The 12,134-nt window shown below is 36.5% G+C and overlaps 1 protein-coding gene across 1 annotated transcript in view; it reads left to right on the top strand.

Moving 5' to 3' along the window:
• NUAK1 (NUAK family kinase 1) overlaps positions 1 to 12,134 on the top strand; it is a 62,366-nt gene that overhangs the window by 30,934 nt on the left and 19,298 nt on the right. The gene's annotated exons all lie outside the window — the stretch shown is intronic.

The raw sequence follows: 12,134 nt of genomic DNA, 5'->3' as shown, positions 1-12,134 counted from the left end.
TGAGCCTCAGAATAGAGAATCTGTGGAGCAAAGACTTCTGCAGACATAGGAAAAATAAGTGAAGGCCATAAACGAGGAAAGATTTTATTTAAGATTCTTTATGATGTTTAGTATAAACATTATCATCTCAGAGTAGGTGGTTGGAGCAAATCCATATGGACCTTCTAAATTGATCTTGCTTCTGCAGACATCTATTTAGAGATGAGGCTTAGAAAATAGTGTCTTACAATAGTATATACTGTATTAATTCTCTCCAGATACTTTGCTAAGTCTTTTTGTTTTCATATTTGCCTTGTAGTGCCCTTACTTTAGATTAAGCATTTATTAAAATGTTCTTTTGGCAAGCAATTTTTCCTAAGCTGCCATCTGTGTCACTTGTACTATTGTAAGGAACTATAAACCAATATAAAACATAAAGCAACCTTTAAGTCCAACCTAGTTGCTTCCAGTTTATTTAATTTAAACCAGTGTAACCTGGGCAAAGATGCTGTAGGTGGTTGCTTACTATATTTGTAACTGGCACATGCCTGATTAGACGACTTTGATGGGAATACCAAACTCGGTTTCGATTTTTCAATCTTGCAAATTTTCAGTCATTGATTGAATGATTTTTATTTTATTGTATTGACATATGGTTGTGTCATTTTAATAAGCCATATATGCCATGGGGCCTACATTGGTAACATGTGGCTTAAATACTTTGGTGATCAGGCTGTAGTACAAATAAAGGAAGTCCATAAAGAGCTGGCTGTTCTTGGACTATAGTGGCTGAAGCCCCCTGTGTTGAATGTTAGATGAGAATGTTTGGAATATTTACCGTCTTGTTCTTTTTCTCTTTTTTTCTGCTCTGATTTGAGTTTTTTGGTTTCCTGTTTTGTATTATAAAGTTTAGGGTATTGTGAGCCACCCAAATTGTTTGGAGTTGAGGGTCACACAACTAAAACAAACAAATAGCTATTCATCTGATTCTTAGTTGCAAAGACAGATATTGATTGTAATTATAAGTGAACATCTTTTATATTCACAGATATTAAAGCAATTAAGGATAGAGGCATGTTCATGATTCACTAATCTGAAGGGTAGTTTTGAGTTCTTGATTTATATGGGACTGTACCCAGTGGTGGGTTGCTTCCAGTTCAGCCCGGTTCAGGCAAACCGGTAGTAACGGCGGCGGGAGACCCCGCCCACCTGTCCGGACACTTCTGTGTATGCACAGAAGCTTCTGAGCATGTGCAGAAGTGTTGCGTGCGAGCCGAAACCGGTAGTAAAAATATTTGCAACCCACCATTGGGCTGTATGTCTAACTGATTTGTGAAGTAAGATGGTTAGAGAGTATTCCAGCCAAAATAGCATGCTGGATCCCCAAAGTTTAGTCTGCCAGGCTTCCCAGAGAAAAAGCTAACACAATCCTGGGTTGTACAAATAGAGGCATAGAATCAAGATTACGTGAAGTATTAGTACCGCTTTATAATACCCTAGTAAGACCACACCTGGAATACTGCACCAATTTTGGTCACCATACTACAAAAAAGGTGTTGAGACTTTGGAAAAAGTTCAGAGAAGAGCAACTAAGACGATCAAAGGCTTGGAGACTAAAACGTATGAAGAAACAGCTGCAGGATTTGGCTTTCGCTAATCTAAAGAAAAGAAGAATTAGGGATGACATGATAACAGTATTTCAGTATTTGAGGAGCTGCCACAAAGAAGAGGGGGTCAAATTATTCTTTAAAGCACATGAGGGCATGCAAGAAACAATGGTTGGAAACTAGTCAAAGAGAGAAGCAACCTGGAACTAATGAGAAACTTCCTAACAGTAAAGACAATAAACCGATGGAACAGCTTGTCTTCAGAAATCATCGGCTCCATCACTCAAGGTTTTTAAGAAGGTCACCAGACATCTGAAATGCTATAGGTTCTGCTGCTTGAGCAGGGAACTGGACTAGAAGACCTCCAAGGTCCCTTCCAGCTTCTATTCTATTCTATTCTATTCTATTCTATTCTATTCTATTCTATTCTATTCTATTCTATTCTATTCTATTCTATTCTATTGTCAGATCACATATTGCATTGGCTACAAATTGTGGAAGCCATGGTTCATGGCCTTGCCCCTCTAAAGTATTTTGATTGCTGATTGTCAGTATAAGCAAATGCTGTTAATTATTGCAAAGCCAAAATGGGATCTTTAAATGTAAAATAGAAGTATGGCATATCTTTTAGTCTAATTCCAAACTGGGGAAGATCTTTTAACTTTCTTGTTCATCCAGGGTAGTACAAAGAGGAGAAAATTGGCATGTCTTGCAAATGCTTCCTTTTGACACATTCTCATTGATCAACCATGGAAAGGAATTATAATGTTCAATTAGGAACGCTTGCAAAGTACAGTTCATATTTCATTTTTGGCAGTGAAAGAACAGACAACATTGCCTTTAGACTGCCCTTAATCCATAGGAAGACAACCTCCACCGGAGGTTTTGTCTACCTTTTAAGGTAGGCCAGGTCAGGAAACAGACGTCACATGTACCATTGGAGCTCTACTTTATTGTTATAGGATATAATGCATAATTTTGAAGTCTTGGTAAAGATTCCGTCTTTCTTTTTTTACTATAAGTAGACTCAAGACAAGGCAATCCTCTCCCCCTACCTCTTATCCCTTGTCTCTATTTGGCTATGCTGATATTTACAGTTCTTTAAATTTCTCTTTAATCCAGTATGGAATAGGGAAAAGAAAGCTGGTATATTATGGAGACTCCATAAAGGTTTTTCTTGTTATCTTATTCCCACAGAAAATTTTGGGAAGGAATTACCAATATATTTTAATCTACTGTTAGAGCATCAGTTGCTGACCAATTAATTAAATCAGTTAAAACTCATAGGATTAATGGAAGTCCAATTCCAATTGCTTGAATAACATGCTGAAGTATTTAGAAGGGGTTTTGTTTGTTTGAAGAATAACTGACTTTTTTTAATTAGGTAAAATTTTTAACAGGCTTTAGAAACAGAGAAAGGGAAGATTGCTGTGTCATCACGAGGAAAACAAATGGATCAAATATTCTCCCAAAATTCTGTTTAGCGCAAATACAGTATATATCTGGTTTAATGCTATTCATTAAAATAATTACATTATATAATAAGGAGAATCAGGCAAAACTGCAGCTGTATTTCTGAGGCTGTCTGTAGACCGAGAGATAAATGAAAACAAAGAAACATTTGTAAGAAAGTCCATAAATTAACAATTCCAGCATACTGTAGCAAAATACTGCTTACAAGGCAAATGTGTTTTACAATAGCATTGCATTTTGAAAATAATCTTCAATTCTCATGTTGGATTCTCTTCTTTAAAAAAAATCTTTAAAAAAGAAATCAATCAGAAAATCAAAATTTATAACAAGAAACATTGCATATATTATTGAATGGTTATTGAAATCTGCTTTCAGGTTTTCTTTAAAGCTGTGCTATAGAAATAATGTAATGCATAAAAATATTAATCACTAAAATAACTTAAATAATTACTGGTAAGGCCCCTTTTTTCTTCTGCAACACACTAAATATATGAATGATGAATAAAGATGGGCGAGATGAAGAAAGTAGAAAAAAGAGAGAGAAAGAAATAAGAAGTAAAGGAGAAAGATAAGGGAGAGGAAAAACTAACATCTGGCAAAACCTCCCCCCCCCGACCCCCGCCTCAAATAATAAAACCTATATTGGAGTTGAAGGTTCTGCATCTGGAAAAAATGAAGACTACTGGCTAATGAATGCATCGAGTCTCCGTAGTATGAGCTGGAAGACCTTTAATAATATCAGGATTCCAAACATGTGCTTTCTTTAAACAGAATCCATGTTTTTGAATCTTTTAACCTTGTGTGGTTAAAGGTGATTCACTTCTGCATTTATCAACTTAGCATCAAGACAAACTAGCCATTTTTACTTGTAGCCAAATCCACATGTATATAAAAAGGATTTCTTCTTTCAGAATTCTTTTTGGAACTTGATTAAAACAAATGTGTATCTTGTATTACCGGTAAGAAGCAGACTCACCATTCATAATCAGAAGAAATTCCATCTTCTCCGCAGGATTGTAATTGGCAGCCTTTTGACGGCAGCTGGAAGGAAAGTACTTTCAAGTAATTTTTAAGGATTGGATGGATTAAGCTGGCTTCTCCAGAAGTGTTTTGATTATCATGGCATACATTTCAACTTAAAAAGAAAATCCCTTACTTTTCTTTTAACTTTCTCCTCCCTTCCCTGGCTCCTGTGTTCAATAACTAGATGAACAGAAACATCATGCTATGGAATAAAAAAAGCAGAAAAACAACCCATCTGGCAATACATAATATATTTTTAGAATTTGAAGAAAAAATAATATGTAGTTCCTTACTCATGCGGAACACAAAAATGATATTAACTAAGGTGCTAGTAGATGGATGATTTCAATAAATCATTTATTTATTCTTTCATTTATTCATTCGTTCAATACAGTCATAGCCCACCCTTTATTTGGAATCCCAAAGTGTTATATATAGTGCACCCTCTTCTTTTCCCCCATAAAGTAACCCATTAAACTGGGTTGGGCCACAGAAGTGCCTGATACAAAGTGAATGAACTTCTATGGCTGATGTCAATGAAGATTCTCAGTCATCCAGGTAGAGTTGTCTGGAAGTTGCATTATGGCAACTTGACTTCTTGTTGATTTATTGCTTATCCAAGTATCTTCTTCAGTGTGGACAAGTTGGTTATGGGAACCCCATGTATATCCTGCAGGAGAGTTTCATTTCTCACCTAATCTGGCTAGGCTCATTAAGTGAGTAAGCAGAGAGTCAATGGGATTTAAATATTCTAACTCCTAAATCTTTTGCCCTAAATGGGTTGTTAAGTGTGGCTACCCTGGTAAACCTGTGAACTGGTCTTAATCTTCCTGGGGATTTATGAAAGAGCAGCATAAAAAATGGGGGACAGGTTGTGTCTGAGGCTTCCATCTCTATTTAGGGAAGGATTCTTTCCTTCTTCTTCCAACCCATGGCTGAGATCCTAGTTATGAGTCTTTGTGCTCCTAATTCAATATCTTAATCTTACCCTTCTTAACAAGGAAAAAAAGGATGGGAGAGAATATAGAAAGGTTACAAATGGAAAATAACATCTAAAGTACATAATATTTCCATTGGCATGGGACCACCTACCACTAATTTATAGATGATACCCCAATTATACATCTTCATATTTGGCTGGGTAGTAAATGCAGCTCTTAGGGTCTGAGTGGGGAAAAACAAGCTCAAACTGAATCATGGTGAGATGGAGTGACTATGTATTCAAAGAGCAACTGAATTTTAGAATAATCCTTCCTTAGCTCTTGAGAGTATTGTTCTCTCTTGGACAGAGATTGCAATTTAGGAGTCCTCCTGTTTGAGCAGAAAGTGGAATCTGTGGCCAGAGGCCCTTCCTTGGCACATATGTTGCAACAACTGTGGCACTTTCTGGATTAGGAGGCATGATTCGCCTTCTTCTTACTTTGTAATTAGTAATTAGTAACTACAGCTTTGTTGTAGTTTGTTCTATATGCGTCTGTCTTTGAACACCATCCAAAATTTCAGTTGGTGGCCCATGCCGTGGCCCATGTAGTTACGGATGTCCCTCTATTTGTCCATGAGACTACTATGGGAGCTCAGTCTGATTCTGGTGCAATTCAAAATCATGATTAGCACCTGTCATGATATTTGCTTCTGGCTGAGTCTGCCCGTCCAGTAGGAGAGGAGACTCATTAAGGGTCTCATCATTGAGGGAATGACATTTGCAAGAACCTCACAATCAGACTTTCTCATGAGAAAGAATAATATTGATGAAGCCTAGTATGAAGATAATAACTAATACAAACTCTGTTTCCAATATATCTTACATTTATATGAAAAGCAGAAAAGTCCACTCAGAATCTCCTTGAACTGCAAGGGGTTGCAAATAAATAAATAGAAAAACAGTATACGCTAAATTATATAGCAAACAGGAACATATACTTCCTAAAAAATGGTTTGAAGACAGTGCAAAATCCTTACTGAAGTTAATGTCTAGAAATAACTATTTCTTTAATCCACAGGGACTCCCAGTGGCTACACTGGGATATTGCCTAAGGCCTCTTTACATTTTAGTGCCACATGTGTTTCAAAAATTATGTAGAAGTCATCTTATGTCAGTGAAGCATCTATCTGCTAGTCATTTTTCACGTGAACATGAAAAATATGCCAATTCAAAGCAATGTTGCTGAATCTGATCTAGGGAAGTCAGCCAGGTAGACCATTGCAGTTTCTGCAGGTTCATGTGTGAGAGCCTGCTAACTGCTTCAACACAACTGTATTAAAAGTATTTACAACTAGCTGGTTAGAACCCTGCTACTCCGTTAGTGCTGCTTGCCTGTATATATTGTCAGTCAGACAGAGAGGAAGTCTACTTGTCACCTTGGCCCTGCCTCTATGCATACTCTGAGCACCTGTTCATAAAATTGGATTGGTGGTTGAAAACTGGTTGGTTGAAGCACAAAAAGAGAATTATGTGCAGAAATATTCAGAAATCTGACAATGGTGAATAATCTTGTGCATAGTGAGTCTGCATGTTCTATGTTAAATAGAATTGTGATCTCGCATATACTAACCTCCCTCCCAGAAATGCAATAAATGTGATGATATACATCTAAGCATGGGATTTAATTGTGCTGGTGAAGCATTCCCTTCGCCTCCCTACTAATCAGAAGTTTGTATTGAGAAATATTGTTGACATATTGTATTCAAATTGTGATGCAAAAGATGAACAATAAATTAATTGAATACATAAAATCATCAGGACATGTTTTCACAGTGGATCTGATATATAGCTAAGTTAACTATTTAAAAAAAAACTGGAAAAGTTGCTTTGTGAACAGAATGCATAGATTACATACAAACATAAAATGTATTTTGATATGTGTAGAATTTGATTCCTAGTGCTTCATTCTGGATTTTTTTTCAAAATAGCACATCCAAAATTTCATCTTAAATGATTTTGTGCCTATTCATTGATATTCTTCATAAAATAAAATCTTCATTAAATAAAACAGGAAAAATCATGTTGGGCTGAGATTCACCTTTGTCAACTCTATGAATGTGTTATGTCAGCCATTTAGCTTAGTTGCTTTAAAAATAGTATTTAACTATTAACTAATTCAGTTCCTTTTAGTTCAACTTTTGGCACTTCTATTTCTATTGTTTGTACATAGTAACGCCCAAGACTGGTGTGTGTGCGTGTGCGTGTAAAACCTAATGATTGAGAATGAATTAATCTAATCTCAAAATAAACATGCTCCACAGTATTTGACACCCTTGCAGTCAATATAATTTAACACCTAAAGCTCCTTATTCAAAGAAATCCAGACTATCAAGGTTAAACAAAATTGGTAATTTGCCCATATTTTCTAAATTTAAATAATTTATTATATCAGATGCTGTGAGCCACTGTGGGTCTGGGTTTCTCAGACCTGGGCCTCAGTCACATCTTTGTTCAATTCCAGTGGACTAGTTGTAGGTAGAAAAAACAGCATCTTCTCTAATGTCCACATATATTTTATAGAAGTTTGTTATGAAGGCAAAATGATTTGCTTGAAAATCTGAAAACGTGTTATGTGTTCATTGGGGAAAGAAATATTATATTGCTCTAAACTTCTGGTGGAAAAGCTGCTTATACAACCAGGGAATAAATAATAGAATAATACCATATTTTTTTCTGAGAAATATTGTAGGAAATTAGGCAAATGTTGCATTCTCTTTTTAGACCTAGTTACTTGCGGGATCGCATCCTCCCACATACATCCCTGCGGCCAATACGCTCACACAGGGAGGGACTTCTCCTGGTGCCGTCCACTAGGCAATGCCAGCGGGCGACACCGAGGAGTAGGGCCTTCTCTGTGATGGGCCCAACCCTCTGGAATGACCTCCCCCCCCCGACATTAGAACCACTTCTGACCTCCGCTCCTTCCGGCAAAAACTGAAGACCCACCTGTTCCGATTAGCAGGCCTGGCATAATTCAACTGTCCCTCCTGGCAAAGGTATTATATCTGGTTATTTTAGGGGTTTTTTAATTTACTGTATTTGTTTTTAGGGGTTTGAATTTATTTTATATCTGCTTTGTACAGTTCTTTTAACGGCATTTTAACCTCCTCCATGTCAACTGTCAACTGTACATATTTAATTTTATTGTATCTTGCTATATTTTGTATGAACTGTACACCGCCCCGAGTCCCTTTCGGGAGAGGGGGCGGTCTAGAAGCATTAAATATTATTATTATTATTATTATTATTATTATTATTATTATTATTATTATTATTATTATTATTAGAATCATGCTGTAGGAATGACTTCCTTTTGCTAAAAAAGCTAAGCTTTCACGCTATGCATTAGCTGATTCTCATACATATTGTACTATTGTAAGATCTTATCAAAAGTAGCATAAGGGCCTCTGGAAAGCAGTAAGAATGATATCAGTCATGACTATATGAAAATGCTCATTTCAAAAGCATGTAAAAATGCAAGTACAAAAATAGGGACCACCTTTGGTGGGAAGGTAACAGCATTCCGTGCACTTTTGGCATTTAGTCATGCTGGCCACATGACCATGGAGACGTCTTCGAACAGCGCTGGCTCTTCAGCTTTGAAACAGAGATGAACACCGCCTCCTAGAGTCAGGAACTTGTGTGAGGGGAACCTTTACACACACACATGCACACAGACACAGACACACACGCACATAGACATACACACACACGCACACACACACACACACACATGTACTATGGTACTTTCATTTTAAAAAGGCACACTAACAAAATGTTTAACTTCTTTTTAAAAGACATGAATATGCCTGAGTTCAGGTCTGGAACTCTAGAATAAGTAGGAATCTAAATCTTAGCATTTTTTTGGTTAGGATTTTGGGCATGAACAAAACCAACCAACAAAATATGTCCAAATTTTATTTATTTTTTATTTATTGGTATTGTACTCAGTTCATAAAGAAAACAACCATCTGTGCTTAATACGTATTGCTATTAACAAATGCTTTTTAATATTATGTTTAAAATTTGATGATGATGATGATGATGATGATTTGAATGATACTTAATTAAGTGAGGGTTTAGGGGACACACATTTATACCTATTAAATTGCGTAAAACATTGTTTGATAAAATGTACAATATTGATGTAATAATTTAAATCATGTTCTAGGGCATTGGTAAAGTTATATTCGAGCAATGTTAATCATATTGGGCTAAATTGTAATTGTAATTAAATTGTAATATATTTTAGATAATATTTTTCCAATCATTTAAATATATGTAACAAAAAAAGACTTTTTTTACTTGAAGAATTTTAGCTTTTGGTCAGTGAAAAAGTTATACCGGCATGTGTCTCTGAAACTTTGTTTACTTGCTGTTCTGATCTGACTATCATTTAGTATAGGAGCATTTTGTATCATTGCAATTGTACTTCAGACTATTGCTATTGGGGGGGGGGAGGGGTAATAAAAACACCCCTTTATGGAAAGACACCAGATGGAAGGAATGTCAACACACTGAAACTAATTTAGGAGATTGTTCTGATATAGAGCAAAGGCATGACAAGAATTCAGATGTTCCAGTGTGAGGCGATTGACTGCCTCTGTTAAAATAACAAACCAAAATTCTTATCCTGAGGTTACATGTAAACAAAAAGCAACCAAATCTCAAGGTAGATGTCAGGTTTTTTTGGGGGGGGGGGGAAGAGGAATAAAAATTAAGCATCTGCAATTTTCAATGAAACTTTAGGATTCCAAAATAGAAAAATAAATTCCCATCTTAGGTGTAAAGTAGCACTTATAAAAGATCTAAAAACCATGTAAGAATTAGGCAGAATGGTCCATGACTGTTTCAATTCAGTTTTGTTAGGGTATGTCACTGCGCATACACTAATGTACCAGTTTCGCTTTAAAAACATGTTGGCTTAATAATGAAGTCTCAGTTTTCCTTTTAATGACCAAGTATGTTTTAAAGAGGAATATGATGCCTCACTGGATGCAAAGAATTCAAAAACTCTGCATAGGCAGAAGTAGAGGGAAGTCTTTGTGCTAGCAAGGTTTTCTGTTTTATAGCTCTAAATAGAAGCTGAGGTCATCATTTCAACATTCTAAATATAGTTAGACAAATTGCATTCAGGAATTATTATGAATAGTACAATAATGGGCTGAGAAACGCTATGTTATAAAATGTACTTCGACTCAGACATATCTTTGGTAACGAGAATTAAATTCTTTCCCAGTTTTACATTCCTTATGTTTTAGTGAAATCCAAAGCCAAAATATGTGTTTTCAATTAGCTGTTCAGAAACAAAGAATTAAAAAATAATGCAGAGACAAAGATATCAAATAAACAAATTCCTTCTTAGAGTCTAAGGGCGGAAGTAAATATATTCAGTGTTTGAACATAAATACTTTAGACTAATTGCATAAAGACCTTCTGGAATAGTTTATGGAACTGGAAAACGCATATATATATATACATACACACATCCTATTGAAGTATTGTACAAGTAGTTCTCCACTTACAAACATTCCTTTAGCACAGGGGTGTCCAAAGTTGGCAACTTTAAGACTTGTGGACTTCAACTCCCAGAATTCCCCAGCCAGCTCTGCTGTCCACAAGTCTTAAAGTTGCCAACTTTGGACACCCCTGCTTTAGCAACTGTTCAAAGTTACAATACAATTGAAAAAAGTGATTTATGACCAGTTCTCATACTTATGACCATTGATTGCAGCATTCTCACAGTCATGTGATCAGACATCTGGCACATGGCAACTGGCCTGTTTTTATGATGGTTGCATCATCCTGGGGTCAGGTATTTGCCATTTACAACTTTCTCAAACAATTTCCAGCAAGCAAGCAATGGGTGAAGGTGGATTTGCTTGATGACTGTAAGATTCACTTAACAATTGCTTTGCTTAACATCCGAAATTCTGATCCCAACTGTGGTTGTAAGTCGAGGACCCCCTGTATCACATTTTAGGTTTTTCCTGCAGTATTTATTTATTTGTATCCCACCTTTATCATTTTTACAAATAAAGCAGTGAACGTATCCAATAATACAATAATACAATACAATAGTAGAGTTTGGAAGAGACCTTGGAGGTCTTCTAGTCCAACCCCCTGCCTAGGCAGGAAACCCTATACCGTTTCAGACAAATGGCTATCCAACATCTTCTTAAAGACTTCTAGTGTTGGGGCATTCACAACTTCTGGAGGCAAGCTGTTTCACTGATTAATTGTTCTAACTGTCAGGAAGTTTCTCCTCAGATCTAAGTTGCTTCTCTCCTTGATTAGTTTCCACCCATTGCTTCTTGTTCTACCCTCAGGTGCCTTAGAGAATAGTTTGACTCCCTCTTCTTTGTGGCAACCCCTGAGATATTGGAACAATGCTGTCATGTCTCCCCTACATTTGTCTCCCCAATACATTTTCTTCCTCCTCCTATTTTCCCCACAACAACAACCCTGTGAGGTGGTTTAGGCTGAGAGAGAGTTACTGACCCAAAGTCACCCAGCCAGCGTTCATGGCTAAAGCAGGACTTGAACTCATGCTCTCCCTTTCTGTAGCCTGGTGCCTTAGCCACTAGACCAAACTGGCTCCCCTCCCCCATGACCTCTGTAGAGATTAAATGAAATTTACTTTGCTGGATAAATAGCAATGAGGTAATATCTGAACAGATAAATAAATATTTATAGGAAATATTTAGTCATCCTGTAAATTCTTCCAGGGCTGCATCAAAAAATGCAAGTTCTATTTTAGAGTAAAATATTTACTTACACAATACGATTCTTATTTAAGGAACTTTCTTTTTGGAAAGGATGTGGGTGGACAGGGGGCAGGTGAAGATGGAAAACATTTGAACATTGAATCAAGATGATTAACATGGATTGCCAAGGCTGAAATGTAGGCAGCTGTTAGAGAATAACTAAGAATCAGAGCCAAAGAATCCCACAAAATCCATTGTTTCTCAAACAGAATCTCAACCCAAGTAAGGACCTGTTTCTAATCGTTCCCGGCTAGGGGCCTTGTAATAATTTTAGGTAGATGAGTTCAGTGTAGAGACTGAGAA

The sequence above is a fragment of the Natrix helvetica genome (assembly GCF_964273705.1).
Source record: "Natrix helvetica genome assembly, chromosome: 6".
Classification (NCBI taxonomy): domain Eukaryota; kingdom Metazoa; phylum Chordata; class Lepidosauria; order Squamata; family Natricidae; genus Natrix; species Natrix helvetica.
The sequence above is the reverse complement of the archived record's forward strand: the minus strand, read 5'-3'. Positions and strand labels throughout refer to the sequence as shown.